Below are 8,774 nucleotides of genomic sequence, written 5' to 3'. Positions count from 1 at the left end.
CCACGTTGTCCGGATGCTCGACCACCGTCTCCCAAAGCAGTTGCTCTACTCCGAACTCAAGAATGTTAGTGGACAGGAAAAGAGATTTAAAGATGGGCTCAAAGCCAACCTTAAAAACTCTGGCATAGACACTTAGAACTGGGAAGCCCTGGCCCTTGAGCGCCCCAGCTGGAGGTCAGCTGTGACCAGCAGTGCTGCAGAATTTGAAGAGGCACGAATGGAGGATTAAAGAGAGAAACGTGCCAAAAGGAAGGCGCGTCAAGCCAACCCCAACCGAGACCGCCTTCCACCTGGAAACCAATGCCCTCACTGCGGAAGAAGATGCAGATCAAGAATTGGGCTCCAAAGTCACCTACGAACCCACCGCCAGGACACCGAACTTGGAGGACCATCATCCTTAGACTACAAGTAAATAGTAAGCAAGTCATTCATGTTTTATTCAAATTATAATCTGGCCCATACTGCAGATACAATAATATCTACACCAGTGGTTCTCAACCTTCCTAATGCCGCGACCCCTTAATATGGTTCCTCATGTGGTGGTGACCCCCAACCATAATGTTATTTTCGTTGCTACTTCATAACTGTAATTTTGCTACTGTTATGAATTGTAATGTAGATATCTGATATGCAGGATGTATTTTCAGTCCCTGGACCAAATTTGGCACAAATGCCCAATACACCCAAAATTTGAATACTGGTGGGGTTGGGGGTGATTGATTTTGTCATTTGGTAACGCTGGAGTTGCTGGGATTTATAGTTCACCTTAAATCAAAGAGCCTTCTGAACTCCATCAATGATGGAATTGAATCAAACATGGCACACAGAATTCCCATGACCGAGAGAAAATATTGGGAAGGACTGGTGGACATTGACCTTGAGTTTTTGGAGTTGTAGTTCACCTATATCCAGACTGTGGACTCAAACAATGATGGATCTGGATCAAACTTGGCACAAATACTCAATATGCCCAAATGTGAACACTGGTAGAGTTTGGAGAAAATAGACCTTGCCAATTGGGAGTTGCAGTTGTTGGGATTTATAGTTCACTCACAATGAAATAGCATTCTGAACCCCACCAATGATAGAATTGGACCAAACTTTCCACACAGAATCCCCATGACCAACTGAAAATACTATGTTTTCTGATGGTCTTTGGCGACCCCTCTGACATCCCCTTGCGACCCCCACAGGGGTCCTGACCCCCAGGTTGAGAAACACTGATCTACACCATACTGCAGATACAATAATAATAATAATAATAATTAAAATTTTAAAAAAATCTGGCCCTCCAACAGTTTGAGGGACTGTGACCTGGCTATTTAAAAAGTTTGAGGATCCCTGCCTTAAGCCATAGCAGTCAAAGAGGTGTCCAACTGCATTAATCCTACTGTGTGAACGCTCCCCCCATACAAGGCTGGGGAGAACTAAGGACACCTTCCGTAAACACCGCGCTGTCCCCTCCCTTCGCTTTGGAAGGTCTCATTTTCACCAGGGAAAGGGGACGCCTCGGTTCCTTGGGGCTCATTTCTTCTGCCTCCAGATCAATAAGGGTCCAACCCGGCTGGAGTTTGGGTGAAACGCTTCCTTTAAATTCCAATGAATGCTCTCCTTTGCTCCATATTTGGCCCAAGCTTCGCGGTACGGAGATTTAATGACGCTTCCCCCCTTTCCCTGGGGAAAATGGACGCGTCCAAGCAGCTGCTAATAGACAGCGAAGGACTATGTATAAATAAATGGGGGGAGTCGGGAGTTTAAAGCCCAATGAGAACAGCTGACCGCCGAGTGCAGAAGCAGAGAGAGGAAAGCAAGGGGAAAGGAGACTGGACCCACTTTCTGTGGAGCTCACAGGGGTGAGTATTGCTGCGGAGGTGAAGGTGGTGTGTATGGTCTTTGCTCCAGAGTGGGGCCCCGCTATCCGCGGTATTTTGGTTGCAGGATCCCCCAAGTCCCATGATAGACAGACAGCAGTGCCATGAAATCCTCTCTCTTATGGCAAAAGCTTTCTGGAGCATTTTTAAGCCGTGGATAGTGGAATCCGTGGATACAGAATCTGGAACTATTGTGTCTCACCCCCTGCGATGGAATTTAGCCTTGTTATGAACTGGTTCCACTCCGGATTCCCACCATTTCCAGGGATCCTGGTTAGCAAGGAAGGAAGGGAGAGCTCAAGGTGACATTATATATATATATTTGTATTGCTGAAAGCTTTCATGGCCTAGCAGTTTCAAGGTCTGGCTTCTTACTGCTAGAGTGAATCCTTTGATGGGATATTTTAGCTGACCTCGATTGTTTCTTGTCTGCAATTCCCCTGTTTTGAGTGTTCTTTATTTACTGTTATGATTTATTTACTGTTGCGATTATTTACTGGGAGATTATTAGCTGGCCTTGACTGTTTCTTGTCTGGAATTCCCGTTTTGAGTGTTCTAGATTTACTGTTATGATTTATTTACTGTTGCGATCACTGGATTGTTGTTATGATTTATTTACTGTTGCAATCACTGGATTGTTGGAATTTTCCAGGCTGTATGGTCATGTTCCAGAAGCACTCTCTCCTGACGTTTCGCCCACATCTATGACAGCCACCCTCAGAGGTTGTGAGGTCTGTTGGAAACTAGGAAAAGGGGTTTATATATCTGTGAAATGTCCAGGGTGGGAGAAAGAACTCTTCTATGTTTGAGGTAGGTGCAAATATTGCAATTGGCCACCTTGATTAGCATTTGATGGCCTTACAGTAAATAATCATAACAGTAAATAAAGAACAACACTAAAAAACAGGGGAATTCCAGACAAGAAACAATCGAGGCCAGCTAATCATCTCCCAGTAAATAATCACAACAGTAAATAAATCATAATAGTAAATAAAGAACACTCAAAAACAGGGGAATTCCAGACAAGAAGCAATCGAGGCCAGCTAATGATCTCCCAGTAAAGAATCACAACAGTAAATAAATCATAACAGTAAATAAAGAACACTCAAAACAAGGGAATTCCAGACAAAAAAACAATCGAGGCCAGCTAATGATCTCCCAGTAAATAATCACAGCAGTAAATAAATCATAGCAGTAAATGAAGAACACTCAAAAACAGGGGAATTCGAGACAAGAAACAATTAAGGCCAGCTAATCATCTCCCAGTAAATAATCACAACAGTAAATAAATCATAACAGTAAATAAAGAACACTCAAAGCAGGGGGATATCAGACAAGAAACAATCGGGGCTAGCTAATGATCTCCCAGTAAATAATCACAACAGTAAATAAATCATAATAGTAAATTAAGAACAACACTCAAAAATAGGGGAATTCCAGACAAGAAACAATCGAGGCCAGCTAATCACCTCCCAGTAAATAATCACAACAGTAAATAAACCATAACAGTAAATAGAGAACACTCAAAATAGGGGAATTCTAGACAAGAAACAATTGAGGTCAGCTAATCATCTCCCAACAGAGGATTCACTCCAGCAGTAAGAAGCCAGGCCTTGAAACTGCTAGGCCATTAAATGCTAATCAAGGTGGCCAATTGCAACATTCACACCTACCTCCAGCAGAAAAGAGTCCTTTCCCCCACCCTGGGCATTGGACAGATATAGAAACTCAATTTTCCTAGTTTTTCTTTCGACTAATAGGATGGAGAGCCTCACAACCTCTGAGGATGCCTGCCATAGATGTGGCCGAAACATCAGGAGAGAATGCTTCTGGAACATGGCCATACAGCTCGGAAAACTCACAGTAACCCATTATATTTTTTAGCTATGTATTTTTAGAATTTTCCGGGCTGTATGGCCATGTTCCAGAAGCATTCTCTCCTGACATTTTGCCCACATCTATGGCAGAGGTTGTGAGGCTCTCCATCTTATTAGTCGAAAGAAATACCCCCCCCCCCTCCGAAAGAAATTGAGGTCACCAAAGCAATGGCACCTCCTATTGTAACCTTCAACTTCGAAATGATCCAATTCCCTCTGATTGTGAACTGGAGGGAGCAAAAGAGAGAATAAGTAGATTGTGTTTGCCTTTGTTTACAAGCCAAATTGTCAATCTGGGGCAACTTTGTTTCCATTCCCCCCCACCCTGAAATTTTGTGAGTGTTTAATTAAGTAGCAGGGGATGTTCTTACTATTTTTTTCCTCCTAAAATGTAAAAGAAATAGAGGGGCCTTCTGTATATATAGCAAGCAATGTTTTACAGATGTCAGTAGGAGGAAACAGGGGAGACGCTTGCTGTGTGTTTGGAAAGCGCTTTCCTTGGAAACCATGCTTTTGTTTTGATCCGCAAGTGCCAGAGCGGTTGTGTTTTTGGTGTAGCTGCCAAAAATATATCTTCAGGGAGGAAAAGGAGGGAGGAAGAGGAGGAGCCATCTCTGCCTAAGAAGGGGGGGACGTGTGGGCTTCTTTCTTTCTGTCCTAACCAGAGCCATGGCTCAAGTGGCAGCCCTGGACACTGGAGGCGCTGGGAGAAAAAAGCCTTAATCCACTGCTTCTTCAACTGTGGGGTCCCCTTCGCTCAGGCACGAGCAAAGTTGGGCCCCCCTGGTGTTTTGGATTTCAACTCCCACCATTCCTAACAACCTCGGGGGCCCCTTTCAGCCACTTAAGGCTTCTGAATGCCACCCATGTTCGCACATCTGTTAGCAACAAAGTGCAATGTTTACAATGGACATAGTTGAACTCCACAAAAGGGAGCCTGTTTAGCAAGCCTTGTGAATGCTGAATTCTTACTAGTAAAGTTTTGATTTTTATACCTATTTTATGAACTAAAATCCAGTAAACATTTCTCAAGTGGAAAGGGATCCTGAATGGAAAATGTTTACGAACCCATCTGCTATCGAGCACAATTCAGAGTGCTGGCTTTAGCCCAATGTTTTTCAGCCTGGGGGTTGTGTGGGGTGTCAGAGGGGTCGCTAAAGAGCATCAGAAAACACAGTATTTTCTATTGGTCATGGGGCTTCTGTGTGGGAAGTTTGGCCCAACTCTCTCATTGGTGGGGTTCAGAATGCTCTTTGATTGTAGGTGAACTATAAATCCCAGCAACTACAACTCCCAAATGTCAAGGTCTATTTTCCCCAAACTCCGCCAGTGTTCACATTTGGGCATATTGATATGCCTGTCAAGTTGGGTCCAGATCCATCATTGTTTGAGTCCACAATGCTTTGTGGATGTAGGTGAACTACAACTCCAAAACTCAAGGTCAATGCCCACCAGACCCTTCCAGTATTTTCTGTTGGTCATGGGAGCTCTGTGTGCCAAGATTGGTTCAGTTCGGTGGAGTTCAGAATGCTCTTTGATTGTAGATGAACTATAAATCCCAGTAACTACAACTCCCAAATGGCAAAATCAATCCTCCTCCCCAACCCCACCAGTAGTCAAATGTTGGTGTATTGAGTATTTGTGACAGATTTGGTCCAGTGAATGAAAATACATCCTGCATCTCAAATATTTCCATTGCGATTCCGAACAGCAGCAAAATGACAGTTATGAAGTAGCAACAAAAATAGTGTTATGGTTTGGGGTCATCGCAACATGGGGAACTGTATTAAGAGGTCGCAGCATTAAGGAGGTTGAGAAACACTGCTAGACTGTAAGGGTTCTGGGCCAGCTTACCTGTCTGTAAGACGGTTCATACAGAACGCATCTGTATGAACCGTCTTGGAGGTTAAGATTGTCTGGAGAGGCCCTGATCTCAGATCCACCTTTTTCGCCGGTGTGGTTGGTGGGGACGAGGGACAGGGCCTTCTCAGTGGTGGCTCCTCAGTTAGGAAACTCCCTCCCCACTGAAAGTGAAATTAGGTCAGCCCCCTCCTTCCTGATCTTCAGAAAGAAAGTCAATGTGTGCAATAATGACTGGAATGGCTTTTGACTATGACTTTGGATTGTGTGTTTTTAATAATGGGTTTCAATGTTTATATTATTTTTTTAGTTTTATATTTTAATGTATATGTTTATTTTATTATGTCTGTTAAGATGACATCAAATTGCTGCCAATTGTAAGACCACTTTGAGTCCCCTTCAGGATGAGAATGTAATTTTTGGTTTTTGGCTTTTTAAGTATTTTCTGCTGTATTTTTCAGTGTTTTATGAGTGACAGTCACTTGTTGGCCTGATATGTGCATTGTGTCCAAATTTGGTGTCAATTCATCCAGTGGTTTTTGAGTTCTGTTAATCCCACAAACGAACTTTAAATTTTTATTTATATAGATGTTAATACTTTTAATAGTATTTTTGATTGTTTTACTTTTTAATTGTTATGGCTGTTGAGGCATCTAACTGTTACCATTTGTCTCTGGACTGAGAGGGGCGGTATATAAATATGGTAAACAAACAAATAAATAAACAAACAAATTTTAAAAATAATAAATGAGAAATACAGTTGTCATTCTGTAGCCATTTCAACCACAGCTTGAAAATATTCTAAAAAAGACATTCCCCAAAGGCAATGGATTTTGCCATTTATATGAAAGATACACTTTTTCTATACCTGTTTCTGGATGAACCAAGGGACACAAAAACAGCTTGAGAACAACCTGTGATCTAAACTTGAGTAGCCAATGTGATAACAGTCATTAGGTCACAGGGTTATTTTGAAAGACAGAAGAGAAGGAATGAGGCAGGTCTGGAAATCTGGCAATACACACAGCCCTGTTAAAGGATTGAAAGATAACCTTGAGGAGTCTTGAGAACTGGGAGAGGCAGGAGGAAAGCACTGAGCTCCATTTGCTTTAATAGTGAATTTCGTTGGCAAGTGCCAAGAGAAATGGAGCCAAAATTGAAGCATTGAGCAAGAAGGGGGAGATCCGGACGTTTGCTGATGTTCAAAAGAGTCTTAAACACTAAGAGGACAAAAATGCTCTCCTAAAACTTCTTAGGGAGTACTGAGTACATTCAATAGCCACGGGATTCTGAATGTCATGTAGAAAAGGAACTGAAAGAGAGGAATGACCCACTTTGGAGGAATAATTGATGGTCTGGAGCACTCCAATTAGGAAGGCGCATAAACACTAACATTTTATTGCAGGCCCTATTTCCTTGGATTGATTACAGCTAGCACAGTCCTATGCATGCTTGCTTGAAAGGAGGTTTTTTTTGTGACCGGTAGGATTTAATTCTGTACCAATTTTAAGCCTTGCCCCAAGCAAAAATTCTTCAACAAATGCAGAACCAAGCATTAAATTATTAGACTTTCCCCCCAGAAAAAATAATATCAGATACCTTTATTCTAGCAGTTTCTCTCAGAGTTGTAGGTTTTTCGGGCTGTATGGCCATGTTCTAGAAGCATTCTCTCCTGATGTTTCACCTGCATCTATGGCAGGCATTCTAAAAGGCTGTGAGACCTCACAACCTCTGAGGTTGCCTGCCATAGATGCAGGTGAAACGTCAGGAGAGAATGCTTCTAGAACATGGTCATACAGCCTGAAAAACCTACAACAACCCAGTGATTCGGCCATAAAAGCCTTCGACAATACATTTTCTCTCTCAGTCTATGTCTGTGTTCTTAATAAGGGCCTATATTTTAAATCAACTACCTTTTCCCCTCCCTCAACTATAACAGCTTTGGAGGAGTGATTTATATATAGAACAGAATTTCCAGAGAAGGGTTAAATAGACCTAACATAGGAATGGAAATCCTGCAGCTTTCCAGATGGTGCTGGACTACAACTCCTAGCATTCTTCATCATTGATAATGCTGTCTGGAGCTGCTGGTATTTGCAGTTCAGCAGAAGCTGGGAGGACACATAATTCTCACCCATCAACTAGGAAAACTCAAGTTTAGGGAACTAATTGGCCCTGACAGAATAAGCCAATAGGTTAAAATGACCTTGCAGCATGTATAAAACCTTTTAACATAATAAAATGCAGTCCACATTATTGATTAATGCAGCCCTTTGGCAATTTGTGGTCCTTGGTTCATTTCATAAGCCATCTGTGACAGATGTCTCATTCAAGCCTAAAGTTAGTGTGGGGCTGCTAATAACCAACTTGCACAAACTGAGTTACAGGAAACAAAAGGAAAGACTGAATGACTTAGTTGTTATTAATGACTTAGATGAAGGATTAGAAGACTTGATCATCAAATTTGCAGACACCAAATTGGGAGGGATAGTCAATATTCCAGAAGACAGAAGCAGAATCCAAAATGATCTTGATAGATTAGAGAGATGGGGCAAAACTAACACAATGAAGTTCAACAGTGACAAATGAAAGATACTCCACTTAGGCAAAAAAAATAATGCAAAGATACAGAATAGGGGATGTTTGGCTCGAGAGCAGTACGTGTGAAAAAGATCTTGTAGTTCTTGTGGACAACAAGTTAAACATGAGCAACAATGTCATGCAGCAGCTTAAAAAGTCAATAGGATTTTGGTCTTCATAAATAGGAGTCTAGTGTCTAGATCCAGGAAAGTCATGCTACCCCTCTATTCCGCCTTGGTCAGACCACACCTGGAATATTGTGTCTAATTCTGGGCACCACAATTGAAGGGCGATGTTGACAAGCTGGAATGTGTTCAGAGGAGGGCGACTAAAATGATCAAGGGTCTGGGGAACAAGCCGTATGAGGAGCAACTTAAAGAGCTGTGCATATTTAGCCTTCAGAAGAGAAGGCTGACAGAAGACATGATGAGGGCCATGTATAAATATGGAAAGTCATAGAGAGAAGGAAGCATACATGTTTTCTGCTGCCCTGGAGACTAAGACACGGAACAACGGCTTCAAACTACAGGAAAGGAGATTCCACTGGAACATTAGGAACTTCCTAACTGTGAGAGCTGTTCAGCAG

At 42.3% G+C, this 8,774-nt stretch overlaps 1 protein-coding gene across 2 annotated transcripts in view; it reads left to right on the top strand.

The window, feature by feature from the left end:
- The first annotated feature begins 1,697 nt into the window (after positions 1 to 1,697).
- TCP11L2 (t-complex 11 like 2) overlaps positions 1,698 to 8,774 on the top strand; it is a 30,703-nt gene continuing 23,626 nt past the window's right edge. For both annotated transcript variants that reach the window (XM_060776920.2, XM_060776919.2), the window contains exon 1: positions 1,698 to 1,853. The gene's annotated coding sequence lies outside the window, so the exon portion shown is untranslated. The remainder of the gene's footprint in view (positions 1,854 to 8,774) is intronic.

This window comes from Anolis sagrei, chromosome 5 (genome assembly GCF_037176765.1).
Source record: "Anolis sagrei isolate rAnoSag1 chromosome 5, rAnoSag1.mat, whole genome shotgun sequence".
NCBI classification, from domain to species: Eukaryota; Metazoa; Chordata; class Lepidosauria; order Squamata; family Dactyloidae; genus Anolis; species Anolis sagrei.
The sequence above is the reverse complement of the archived record's forward strand: the minus strand, read 5'-3'. Positions and strand labels throughout refer to the sequence as shown.